Source organism: Dromiciops gliroides, chromosome 5 (genome assembly GCF_019393635.1).
Source record: "Dromiciops gliroides isolate mDroGli1 chromosome 5, mDroGli1.pri, whole genome shotgun sequence".
NCBI lineage: Eukaryota > Metazoa > Chordata > Mammalia > Microbiotheria > Microbiotheriidae > Dromiciops > Dromiciops gliroides.
The window spans coordinates 128,753,234-128,767,348 of NC_057865.1; the positions used below are offsets into that span (position 1 = coordinate 128,753,234).

General features: G+C 35.5%; 1 pseudogene; it reads right to left on the reverse strand.

Moving 5' to 3' along the window:
* Positions 1 to 1,043: 1,043 nt before the first annotated feature.
* On the reverse strand, positions 1,044 to 13,669 carry LOC122728819 (annotated as a pseudogene).
* Between the last annotated feature and the right edge of the window lie 446 nt (positions 13,670 to 14,115).

Sequence of the window (14,115 nt, forward strand, 5' to 3'; positions counted from 1 at the left end):
GTAAAAAAAGACCTCAGTCGATCCATCCATCCCTGCAAGCTATCAATTCATTTTTGTTGCAAAACTTCTTGAGCAAGCTTTTGACAATTCATGCTGTTACCCCTTTCTTCTCATTGCCTTCCTTATCCTCTATGATATGGCTTCTGACCTCATCCTTCAAGGAAGGAAGGAAGGAAAAAAAGGAAGAAGTCCTATAAGATATATAGCATCAAAAAAAAGTTTTATATAATGAAGAATTAAGAAAACAAATGATTATTAAATGCCTACTAGGAACTATGTTCTAGGCACTGTGCTAAGCACTGGTAAATTTCTGAAGGTAGATTTGAACTTGTCTTCCTAAATCTGGCCCAGTTTTTTACCTGCTGTGCCACCTAAGTGCCTCTAATTTAATATTTCCATAATGCTATTATTATAAACTCTTTTAATGGTGACAAAATCTTATGTCAACAACTTTTTTTAGAGCACACCTATTTCAAGGGGAAAAATCATTTGTAAATAATATTTTTTCCAATTACACATAAAGACAGTTTTTAACATTCATTTTTTTCTAATCATAATAGTATTTTATTTTTTCCAGTTACATGTAAAGGTAGTTCCAAATTTTTCTTCCCCGTCCCTCCCCCCTCCACTAGACAGAAATCAATCTGATATAGTTTATATATGTATAATCACATTAAACATATTTCCACACAAGGCATGTTGTGAAAGAAGAATAAGAACAGAAGGGAAAAAAGTCAAAAAAAGAAAAAAACAAACAAAAAAGTAAAAATAGTATAGTTCAATCTGCATTCAGATTCCACAATTCTTTTTTCTGGATGTGGAGAGCATTTTCTATCACAAGTTCTTTGAATTATCTTTAATCATTGTATTGCTGAGAAGAGCTAAGTCTCTTTTATTTTTATTTTATATACATATATATATATATATATTATTTTCAACTGATCCTCAGTAGAAACAAAAGTACTTAATGTATTCAAAGTTACAGGAATGTTTCTCCCTCTTCCCTACCCCCTTGTTTTGGTCTGGAAGCATTAGAAGGCATCTTAGGCTTTAGACAAGGCCACCTTGACAGCCTGAACAATGGTGTCCTTGTCGATGCCAAACATCTTCAGCAGCTCTGCTGATTTCCTCCTTCTGGGGATGCTGACGACTGCCAAGTGGCTGATGGTGATGCCAGGTTCACACACTATGGCAGAAGCCACATCCTCTCCTATGCCACCCTCATAGTAATGGTCTTCCACAGTCACGATGCAGCCGTGGGTTGCGTGGGCACTATCAAGGATGAGCTTCTTATCCAAGGGCTTGATGGTAAAGGGATCAAGCACTCAGATGTTGATGTTTTCTTTCTTCAACTGCGCAGCAGCTGCCAAGGCTTCATGGAGAGTCACCCCAGCTCCAGTCACAGTCACCTGGTCATCCATGCTCTTCAGAACCACCTTAGCCTGGCCAACCTGGAAGTTTTCATTGTTGTTGTAAATGATCACATTTTCTGGGCAGCTGGTCCTTATGAAACAGATGTCCTTCGTGTTAGCAGCTAACTCTTCTTGGGTAAAAGACTATCTCATTGGGAATGCTCTAGAACATGGCAAGATCTTCAAGGTCCATTTGAGAAGGCCCATCTTCACTGATGGACACTCCACAATGTGAGCCACACAGATTGATGTTGCTCTCAGACATGGCCACCATCCGGATCTGGTTGAAGGCCCTGGTGGAGAAGGCAGCAAAGGTTCTGCAGAAAGGCACAGTTCGGTTCCATGTGGTGCAGCTCACGGTAATGATCACCATGTTCTGTTCTGCAATGAAATACTCAATGAAGCAATCAGTTTGTTCCTTCTTGAAGAGTTCTGAAAAGGTCGAATTCTTGGTTTCCCCATCCAGGGCAATCACACGGTCACTGGAATGCCCCAGTTTGGGCAGGGCCATGCCATAGACTTTGAAGGTGGCCATCTTGTCTCCAAGTTTGTAATTTGGGGGAGAGGGCATCCATTTGTTGGTGATGTTCACTGTTGGGGCATCCTCTTTGGGGAGGGAAGCTAGAATCTTCTTCTTGCTTTGAATTTGGCCATAGATTTTCTCAATGACCTGTTCTGCCATGTTTTGGGGGAGGGGATTCCCATGCCAAGATTACTTATCTTCCACACCTGAGATTCCTCTGCCCTTATGTGTCTTTGCAATGACAGCCAGTGGCTTTTGCTTGCCCTGGTCGAAGGCCTTGCATAGTTCCTCCACACTGTGTCCATTCACCACAATGGTGTTCCACCCAAAAGCTTCGCATTGCATCTGGTAAACTTCCACTTTGTGCTGTAGTGGGGCAGGGTTGCTCTGACCCAGCTGGTTAATGTCGAGGATGGTGACCAGGTGTTCCAACTCGTAGAATCCCATGAGGGCCATTGCCTCCCACACAGAGCCTTCAGATAGCTCCCCATCACCCAGCAAACAATAAACACGGTAGCGGGCTTTGTCAAAGTATTCGCCTGTGTAGGCCATTCTACAAGCTGCTCCAAGCCCCTGGCCCAGGGAGCCAGTAGCCATGTCTATAAAGGCTTATTTAGGGACTGAGTGGCTGTCTAGAATAGAGCTGATCTTCTGCAAGTTCAACAGCTCAGCCTCTGGCAGGAAGCCAGCCTGAGCCAAGACTGCATAGAGCATGGGAGCCGCATGACCCTTGGAGAGCACAAAGCAGTCATTGCTGGTTCCTTGGGGTCCTGGGGCTTGTACTTCATGGTGTGGAAGAAGAGGACTGCCATTATCTCTGCCGCACTGCAGCATGATGTGGGGTGGCCCAAACCGGCTGTAGTAGTGACTTGGATGGAGTTGATGTGCAGCCAGTTGATGGTGTCCTTGAGCACCTGCAGTTTCTGTTTGTCCAGTTTATGGTAATCCTCCTTGGTAAAGGGGTTGGCGTGGATCCCAAGCCTGTGGTAGAGGCAGCAGCAACATGAGCAAAGGGGAGCCCAGAGAGGAAGAAGGAGGAAGAGGGAGAAGAGCTAAGTCTATGAGACTTGATCATCACACAATGTTGCTGTTACTGGGTATAATGTTCTCCTGGTACTACTCACTTCACTCAGCAGCAGTCCACTTAAGTCTGCAGTTCTTCTGAAATCGGCCTGTTCATCATTGCTTATAGCACAATAATATTCCACTACATCCATATACCACAACTCATTCAACCATTCCCCAATTGATGGGCATCCCCTTGATATCCAATTCTTTGCCACCGCAAAGAGAGCTGCTAAAAATATTTTTGTACATTTGGGTCCTTTTTCCTTTTTGATGATCTCTTTCAGATACAGACCTAGTAGTAGTGGTATTACTAGGTCAAATGGTATCTACAGCCCCATAGCCCTTTGGGCACAGTTCCAAATTGCTCTCCAGAATGGTTGGATCAGTTCACAACTCTACCAAAAATACATTACTGTTTCAATTTTTCCACATCTTTTCCAAAGTTTATTATTTTCCTTTTTTGTCATATTAGTCAATTTGGTAGGTGGAGGTAATAACTTTAGAGCTGTTTTAATTTGCATTTCTCTAATCAATAGTGATTTAGAATATTTTAAGAAAATTAAAAAAAAATTATAATTTCCATGTAACCACAAAAATAGGAACAGTTCTGTAAAGACTGTTCCAATGAAATTTTAACAGTAGTGTTTCAGTTTTTACTACTTTTATGAATAAATCTCAGAAGCAGCATGGTATAATGAAGTCAGAGTTAGGAGTCCCTGGTTTCAAGTTCTTTCACTGAAAAATACTAGTTATGTGAAGGTAGGAAAGATATTTAACTTATAAGTTCTCTAGGACACCTGCTAAGATAGCAAATATAAGAAAGTTGCTTATCTGCATCCATGAAATGAGATTCCATAATGGGAATTCACTAAACTGATTGAATCACAGGGCCAGACCTAAATGATTATATCAAAAGATACAAAATATTTATATTTTTGGTTAAAGTAAGAAACCAGGGTATTTTTTGGGCAGGAGGATTTTTTTTCCCTTTGCTTTAAAAATGTTTGTAGTGTAGATATACAGTTTTTCAGAGTTTGTAGAACAACAGCTTCTAAATTATTTTTAAGTAACTGAAGTCAAGTGTAGGCCAGTTCTTAATTCATGAATCACTGTAGAATTTTGTGATGATTAAAAGTTCTTTCACTTGCAAGTTCATAATAGCAGCAAAATAAATGCCTCAAGTTTTAAAATGGTTATAAATTCTTTACTGTGCCCACACATGCAATATTCTCTCAACAAAGAGGTAATTGTCTGCCCTTTCGATACATTCTTGATTTATCTAGCTGCTCCTGCTATTAAAAATAATGAGAGTGTATGAAATTATGTGGGGTGTATTGCGGCATTCAGACAATTGTAGACAAAAATTTACATTGGTTTTATAAGCAACCAGGAAGCTTTTAAATTTTGAAATACTTTCAAAATCATTTTGAACTTTCTGGCAATAGTTCATGCTGGAAGAATACTAGCTCTATGTTAGAGTTTGTTTAGAGAGCCTCAGAACATCTGTGACCTGTAGATTAAAGATACCTTGAGCATATTGCTTAGCACATTTGCAATAAAATAAAACTGGTAAAAATGATGCTACTTAAGACCACAGATTATGTGAAGAATATGCATTACATGGAACAGTACACACTCAATAGAATTCTTTACATGGAAAGAAAACAATGCATTCAGTTGAACATCACACTTATTTTTTATGCCTTTTCACATGTGACCAAATAAAGCCCAAATGACAAGTCTTAAAACCATAAAATAAGTCATTTCAAATTTCACTTTTATTTACATATTTTTCAAATTTAATCTTACTGTAAAAAACAGTAGAGCATGAAAAGCATGCAAATATGCACAGAAGAAAAGAGAATGTTAATGATTGAAATAGCACTTTGCTTTATATGCTGCTTTTTATTCAAGGTATCTCAAACAATTTACAAAGTAATGAGCTAAGCATTCACAGAAAAGTGACAGTGGGTAGGCAAATGGAAAATTGGCAATTATGAACTCAATAGTTCATTCCTGGCTTTGGCCATTATTTGTGAGGAAGATGTAGAGAAATATTAGCTATCTAAATTGTGGCTTTAGGTCAGGATGTCAGGAAAAAATATCTGAAAAAAATCTTCTTTTCCAATATTAAAATGAAGGTAAAAATCTGAAATACTCCATGCAGTGTCTAGAGACCATAACCTTCAATTTTTTCTTAAGAAAAACTGGGGCTCCATTAAGTAAATTTTTGCCTCATCTTGTGGGGAATTCAAGCTTCCAGGACATTTTTTTTTTTTGGGCCAACTTCTTGACATATTACCCTCCTCCCCTCTGCCTTTTTGTTTTGTTTTGTTTCTCCATATTAAAATGGAAATTCCTTAGGGTAAAGACTACTTACTGGAATCTGTATCCCCAGTGCTTAATAGATATTATCTCTCCTTAACTCCCTCCTTTCCTCTCCTCTCTTCTCTTCTTTCTCTCACTCTCTGTCCCTTTCCCTCTTTCTCCCTCTCCCTCCCTCTTCCCCTCTATTGCTTTCTTCTCTCTTCCATCTGTCTCTGTCTTTCTTGATGTATGCATGTATGTGTCCGTCTGTCTCTCTTATTATCTATCTTACTATCTATCTGTCCATCCATCCATTATGCCCAAGATCTGTCTGAGAATTAAGATATGGAAATATACCCCTTTCTTTTCTTTAATAAGAAGGTGAGCTTCTGGAGTGGATTATCTCTCAATATCTGTCTGTATCAATATATGAGGGAATTAGTCACTTTACTTATGGATTTTAATTTCTTTGTTACAGAGAAGGGCTTTTTGGACATTGAAGTAAATCTGAAAATGACTATGATGTACTAAATATACATACATACATACATACATGGAAACCTATGCACACATGCATACACAAAATCATTATAGAATAATGTTTGATTAATCCCACATATGGGCCATTTTGAACTTTAAAATAATTTTAATAGATCAATAAATTGTAAAAAATTCAAGGATATTCTTTTCATTGAAAAAGTACTTATTATTAAAATAAAAAAAATAAATAGAACCAAGAATATGACATAAATGATGGTTGCATAGATATAATTGGGAAGAACCAGAAAAATAATCTGAACACTTTAGAATAGTAAGCAATAAGATGGCCCTAAAGAAAGACCTCTTTAGAAGTAAGTGAATATGGCGGTATGAAACACTGTATATGCTAGTAAACTTAGATGATGTTTTGGTTAATTAAATGCTTTTTCTCTTCTATAAAAAAAAAACCCTTGTTACAAATGATGGTTCTCTTGGGAAGAGGTGGAAGGATGACTGACAATCAGGGCAACAACATAGTAAATATTTCAAAAATTGATTAAAGTCTGCTCTTATAATGTTAGGGAGGAAAGAGTTGAAAGCTATAAAGTTAAGACAATCAATAACAACAAATTAATTTAATTCTCGTTACATCATCTATTTCCCTCCTCAAAAATATTATTTTTTATTTTTCTTTTCTCTACTTAGAGCCTAAAGTCACTTAACCTCTTTGAGGATTAATTTCTTCATTGATAAAGTGAGAGAGTTGGAGTGTAAGGGTTCCAGGATACTTTCCAAACTTGAAATCTATGAGCCTATTGCAAATTAGGGCAACAGGGTTGCAAGGTGGAAAGAACATTGGAATAGGGGTAAAGAAAATATTCTAATCCTGTCTCTGACATTAGTTGTGTGACTGTGGATGAGCCACTTAACTTGTTTGAGAGTCATTTTTTCCAGTTATAAAATAAGAATAATAAGAATATCTGTACATCTTGTGAGGGTCAGAAGAGATATGATATATTGTATTCTAAAAGCTTAGCAAACATTAAAGCATTATATAAATGTTAGTTATTATTTTTCCCCCTCTTTGCTTTGTGTAGGTTAGACAAAAACATTGGACTCACATTGGGTTCTGAGAATACGTATTTCTTTAAGGGGAGTTAATTTGTTCCCCAGTAGCTTTGAAACTATTTCCATTATTTTGAGTTAATGGACTGGTCAGTTCAGCCAAATGTCAGATTTGGCAGAGTTTTTAAAATGACCCCGTTTAAGTAAAGCAACTAGGTGCTTGGTTATTACATAAGTGCATTCTGAATGTGAAGTACCATGCTAGAGGTCTCGCTCTCTCTTTTTCTTTTTTTTTTCTTTTTTGCTTTAGTTGCAGATATTCTTTTTGACTAGCCTGCTCCCAGGATTCAACTATTATTTCAAAGTTGATAATTTCCATTTAATCAATGTGCTTTGGCCTCTTTAGAAAGAGTGGGCACTATCCTTAAATAAAAGGTAGGTTATAAAATTTAGAAAAGAACTTCCTGTCTGGAAAGTAGTTCACATATATATCAAACTCCTATGTGAGATATGAAAGTAAGAATAATTTTGTCTTTCAGGTTCTAATGAAGCATATTTTAAAATTGTCTAATGTAGTTTGAGTTAAATACTGAAGATTAAGAGCACATGCATTTACATATCTAAATATGATATACATGTGTTTTCTGGTTTTTCACATTCAGCTTTCTCCTAATGGTGAATTAACTTTACCATGATATTCTTTAAGTAACTGAAATATGATAAAACCCAGATTAAGATTCAATCCAATTAGAAAAGTTGAATGGATGATGTGATGGGATCACATTTGTGCTGAAGGGGAAGAAAACATGTTTAACATAACAACATGGTGAATACTTCCAAACAGAGTCTCTCTTGGAACTTTGGTCTGATAACTCAGAAGGTTATTCCATTAGTTCTCTCACTAGTTTTTGTTTCAGTTGTAGCATTAAACAGTATGTCAATAAGTCAATCAATAATAATATGTTAAATGACCACTCTGTGGCAAGCATTTTGCTAAGTTCTATAGATACAAAAAAAATAAATATTCTTATTCCTGAAGGACCTTACATTTTATAAGGGGAGACAATATGAATACATGAATGTATAAAATAAGGATCTACCCAGTTAGTCAAAAAACATTTATTAAGTGCTTACTATGTGCCAGATACTATTTTAAATGTGGGGATACAGATACAATAAAAAAGAAATACAATTCCTTTTCTCAAGGAGCTCATATTCTAATGGGGGAATACAACACCAAAAGGGGCGAGGAAAAGGAAGGAGTGAGTTTGCGGATAAATTGCATGGTGATAAAGTGCAGAGAATGAAGAATAAATGCCTGAACATTTCTTTAAAATGGAGATTTAAGAAGGAACTCAGCAATAAGAAAAAGGGATATAGGAGGAGAAGTAGGAGAAGAAGATAACTGAAACATAATGATGAATTCTTGAGATACACACAATGTATACAAACCAAATATTGGTAAACAGAGGTGATTTTGAGGGGAAAACCCTAGCAGATGAGAGGAGAGATCAGGAAAAGATTCATTTAGTAGGTGTCTTTTCAATTTACCTATCAAAGAAAACAAGGATTTCTGAGAGGTAGAGGTAAAGAGGGAATCCATGGCAAGTATTGAGGACAATTTGGGCAAAGGCACAAGAGACAAACTTTGGAACATAGCTTCTGCAGATCAATAAAAAGGCAATTTGGTTGTATTTAAAAATGGATGAAGGGGAGTGATATAATGAGTTGGTATAACACAATAGAGTTTGTTATACAGGTCTTTGAATTTGCTTTTAGAAAGAATACAAAGTTTATTGAGAAGGGGAGTGACATGGTCAAAAGAATGTATTAGAAACATCACTTTGGGCACGATGGGAAGAATGGATTACAGATACCATATTCTGAACTAAACTGGAATATCATTTAAGCTCAGGATAAAATGATTTTTTCCATTTACCCAAAATAGCTAATTTATCTTTATCTTATAATTAGAATTTTTAATGAAAACTCATTAGAGTATTGAAGTGAAATTTGCCAGGAGAAGGAAGGTTTGCCTCTCTTTTATGGTATGTATTTATTACAGTACTTTGGTATTTAATTATTAGAGTGAAATTGCTAATGGGGAGGGATAGAAGAAGGGAAATTTGTAAGTTTTATTATTCTTATTCAAAAACAGACAGTGTTTTCTGACATACTGTTTAGAAGATGTTGCCAGATGATGAAAAGAGGGTGTTTTTGTTCTTTGCTTAACAACTTTGCTTTAACAACTTTTAAGCATGATAATGGCACTAAAAAGTGAACATGTACTGTCAGTGCCTATGTACCTTGTAGATATTTAAAATAGGCTGTTTCAGCATCAAATCAACCTTTTCAAATATGATCTTAAAAAAATTGTAAACATTTCCTTCCCTTTCCTGAATTTGTCCACTACATGCAGAAACAATGAAATAAAGCAAGTAACATTGGAGAAAAAATAATAAATATTATGCAACTTATGTAAGATACTAGACCATACATAAAATTCTTAGCTTAAACTGCTTTCTAGGTGTGCTCCATTTAGGATCCCTCACTGGAAGAAGATCTGATCTTTTCTTTAATACTTATTTTGAAATGATACCAGATGACTAAGATTTGGAAATCAAAAGCATCCCTGTCAATTGGGAAATGAGTAACCAAGTTGTGGTATATGATTGTAATGGAATATTGTTATGTTATAAGAAATGACAAGCAGTATTATTTCAGCAAAAACTTGGAAAGACTTACATGACTTGATGTATAATGAAGTAAACACAAGCAGGAGACCATTGCCCAAATTAACAACAGTATTTTTTGATGAAGAATTGTGAATGACTTAGCTATTCTTGGCAATATGATGATCCAAGACAATCCCAAAAGACTAATGATGACGTATATTATCGGCCTTAAGAGAAAGAACTGATATTGATTGAATACACACTGATGTTTTCTATTTTTCATTTTTTTCTTGCATTTTTTATCTTTATATTTTTGTCTTTTTGTACAAAATAAAATATAGAAATATTTTACACAATTGCATATATATAAAATCTATATCTGACTGCTTATCATCTTAGGAAAAAGAGAGGGAGGGAGAGAGGGAAGGATTCAAGTTGGAACTCAAAACTTTAAAAATGTTAAAAATATATATTTTTTTAAATGGTACTAGATCTCTCCAAGGAGTCAGAATACCATTCCAACAGATACTTGCTTGTCTCTCCTTGTCTCTACCGCCTCATCCTCCCATTCAGTGATACTTTATTTCCCCTCTTTAGAATGTAGGATGCTTCAATACAGTCTGGGAATAGCTTTCACTTAGTGTCCAAATTCTCAATAACTTGGGCTCAGAATTTAGGGGCTTGTTTTTTTAAAGAAATATTTTTTTTGAAGCTTGGAGGTGTCAAATTCAATATAAGAGCCATTAAACTACATCTAAGGATCCCTGTAGGCAGCACACTGATTTAGAAAATCACAAATTAACTATTATTTCTATTCTATTGTATATTTATTTATTTTTTGTATTTCAGTCTGTTTACTGTAGCACTTGGAAATGCTGCTGGTCTATAGGCAAGCTTGCTTGACACATGTGTTGTACATAAAAGTTTGGGCTCCCCTGGTATACTTGTTTTCTGTCCCTGCCAAATAGAAATTTCAAATGATGTCCTTTGTACTTCTGAACTTTCCTCTAACTCAGATCTGACTACTTACCTCCCTCATCTATTTTTACCCTTTTCTATGCTGCTTCTTTGTATTCACAGAAAAAAATCTGTCCACATGCTTGTTTCATCTTCTTGCACTTTAAATTAAAAAAATGATAACAAAAAGAAATGAAAATCACATGAAAAAAGAAAAATCATAAATGTTACATTCACAGCCAATGTCAAGGGGATAAACATGCTGCTTGGAAGTCATAAAATATATAGAAAAGGCTGCATATAAAAATATGTGTTAGAAAGATAAAGCTTTTTTTTAAAAAGTAAGAAAAAATTATTATCAGAGGAAAAATCCTGAAAATTTTCTTCAATCATACCTGAGAAGGTATGCAACAACTTTTATTCCCACTCAAACAGATGTGTACATTTTTCACTCAAGAAAAGTCAAAATAAACTCAGGGAACTGTTATCTTTTAGGGAGGATGGTCATCTGGCAGCATATTCAGGCCCTAACCCCCACAGAACAAATTCATGATTAGAATACTAGGCAAGTTGTGGTCTTGATTGATTGTGAATCAAAGCTCTATCAAATATATTGGGTGATGTTCATTTGAAGTCATATTGGGAAGAAATGTGTCTGTTTTTTGTAAAGAAGCTCTCTTACAGACAGCCTTTTAAAAGAAACAATTACATGGCAAATATTAGTAGAGGAATGATTCTTAACTATAGTCTGCTCCTTAGGACAAGGTGTTCTCGACATGAACATTTGGTAAGAAGGATCCTCCTAATTATCAGGCAACATGAACAAGCTAAAATTATCTTTCTTAGTACGTCACCATCATACTGGTGCCTGGTACCTAGGGCTTGGCTTCTCACCTTATGTTCATTCCTGGTTCCTGTGGTGCTCCTGTTGATTTCAATTCTATTACAGTTGAACCATTTGTTTTCACTTTCTCAACCCCTCCCAGATATTGCTCTTTTGAGGCCAGTTTTCCAAGTTGGGTTCTAGTTTTTTCTATTTCTTTTTTCTATTGTCTCAAAAGTTTGTGTTTCCTAACTTAGAGTTTATAAAATCATAGTATAGGTGTGCAGGAACAAAACATTTTTCCTTTTAAAAATCAGTTTAGGAATTATTTTGTATATAGATGCACTGAGGCTACAAGGAAACAAGCATTTATTAAGTTTCAGGCATTGTGCTAACAATGAGGATACAAATATAAACAAAATACGAGAAATTCCTTGCTTTTAAGAAGATTACATTCTACAGAAAGAAAACTGTTCATAAAAAGGAGCTGAAAGATGGAAGGCATACCTTCCCATGGACATGGTAGAAAATTCTAGAGTCTGAGAAATATAGCTAAAAGGAATAAAGTACAGTTAGTCTGAGCCTCTTTGAAAAATGAAGACCCCCTGATGGAACTCATCAGTAGGAAAAGAGAACCAGCATGGCCATGAATGTTCCATTGTAAGATTAATATATAAAGGATAATTTTCATTATGCAATTTAAAAAAGTAATCAGTCTTAAGATAATGCTGAATAGATATAAATATTGTTTAAAAAGGTAAAGAACAAGAGGCCTACTGTAGTAGAAGAAAGCTGTCTTTGGAGTTAAGAAGGCCTGGTTTCAAGTCTCTAAGATATATTGGCTGAGCAACCTTGAGAAAGTCATCTATACTTTCAGTGCCCAAGGCACTGTTTTTCCCTTTTTTCCCCTGACTTTTCAATAGTATTTCATTTTATATTTTTCCTATTACATGTAAAGATAGTTTTCAATATTTATTTTTGTAAGATTTGGATTTCAAATTTTTTTCCCACCTTTTTCCTACCTTTTTTCCTACCTTTTCTCTGCCCTCCCAAAGCAAGCATATAATCTGATATAGGTTATATTTTACAATCATCTTAAAAAATATTTCTACATTAGTCATGTTGTGAGAGTAGAATCAGAACAAAATAAATTTTAAAAAAGACAATAAAGAAGAAACAGCAACAACAACAACAAAAGTGAAAATAGCGTGCTTTGATCAGCATTCAGACTCCATAGCTCTTTTTCTAGATGTGGAGAGTATTTTCTATCATGAGTCTTTTGACATTTTCTTGGATCATTGTATTGCTGATTATAGCCAAGTCTATCACAGTAAATCATCACATAGAGTTGTTGATACTGTGTCCAGTGTTCTCTTCTCTGCTCATCTCATTCTTTTTTCATACTTTAAAAAAGTATAAATTGTAGAATCCATAGAATCCAGTTTGAGTGGAAGACATTTCCTCATTCAGAGTTCTCCACTTGGATGAAATGATAGGTAAGATGCTCCAATTGGCCCAAACAATAACACAAAATAAATCAGATATTATAATAAAATATAAGACTGGCCACTTATTGAATGCTTAATAACAATGTCAGAAAAGAGATTAACTTTTCCTACACTGAGGAAGGATAAGATTTTTTTCAACTCAGAGATAATGTAAATTGAAGAAATTGAGAAGTCACTTATTTCTCATAAACATCAATTAAAAATACTCTGTATCTGGATAATTTTAAGATATCTTCCATTTGTAAATCCTTTGATATATAAACCTTTCAAGCCATTTTAGAATTTTGTTTTAGTTTGCTCATGGATTAGATGGAATCTTAGTAAGTTTTACTGTATTTTTAAAAATTGTAGAAACATTAAAGCTACATTCAGGGGCAGCTAGGTGGCACAGTGGATAGAACACTGGCCTTGAAGTCGGGAGTACCTGAGTTCAAATCCAGCCTCAGACACTTAACACTTACTAGCTGTGTGACCCTGGACAAGTCACTTAACCCCAATTGCCTCACTAAAAAAAAAAAAAAAGCTACATTCAGAGAGACATTAGTTTTTTGTTATAGTTCATTATTCATTACCATATTATTCAACATCCTTAAGTATTCTTTCCTTAGTTCATATATCATGACAATAGTTTTCTACCCAGCCCTTCCACTGTGGCTTCTGGAATATCTGTTCCATAGACAACAAACTTTCCCTTCATCTTAAATCTATTCCTTTCCCATTCCTTCCATTTACTAGCTCTTACTGATGACATAATCTCCTTGTCCACCCTTTCCAGTACTGACTGCACCTTCACTCATTCTCCTCAGCTCACTGATTCGGGCAGGGGAATGGGAATACTCCTTGCTCCCCATTGCCACTTTCAGTTTCTCCCCTTTATTCCTTCAATCAGTAACTGTTATTCCTTTGAAGTTCATATTATTCATATCCACCACCCAATCAATATCCTGGTATCAGTTGTCTACAGATCACCCAGTTCACATCCTTTTCTTCCTCAAAGATTTTGATACATGGCTTACAACTTTTCTCTCCTCTCCACTCCTACTAGGGGATTTTAGCAGATGTATTGGTTCTCCCTCAAATACTCTATTTACTCAATTCCTCAACCTACTCCCCTCCTATGAGCTACTCTTTCACTGTACCTCAACCACACATAAAAATGCTATCACCCACCAGCATACTTCATGTTTAAGAATTTCCCAAATCCCCTAATTTAACCCTAATCTTTTGGCCTTTCACCTCTCCGTCTGCCATCTTTTTTTTTTTTTTTTGCTTCACCTGCACTGTGACATCCAATACT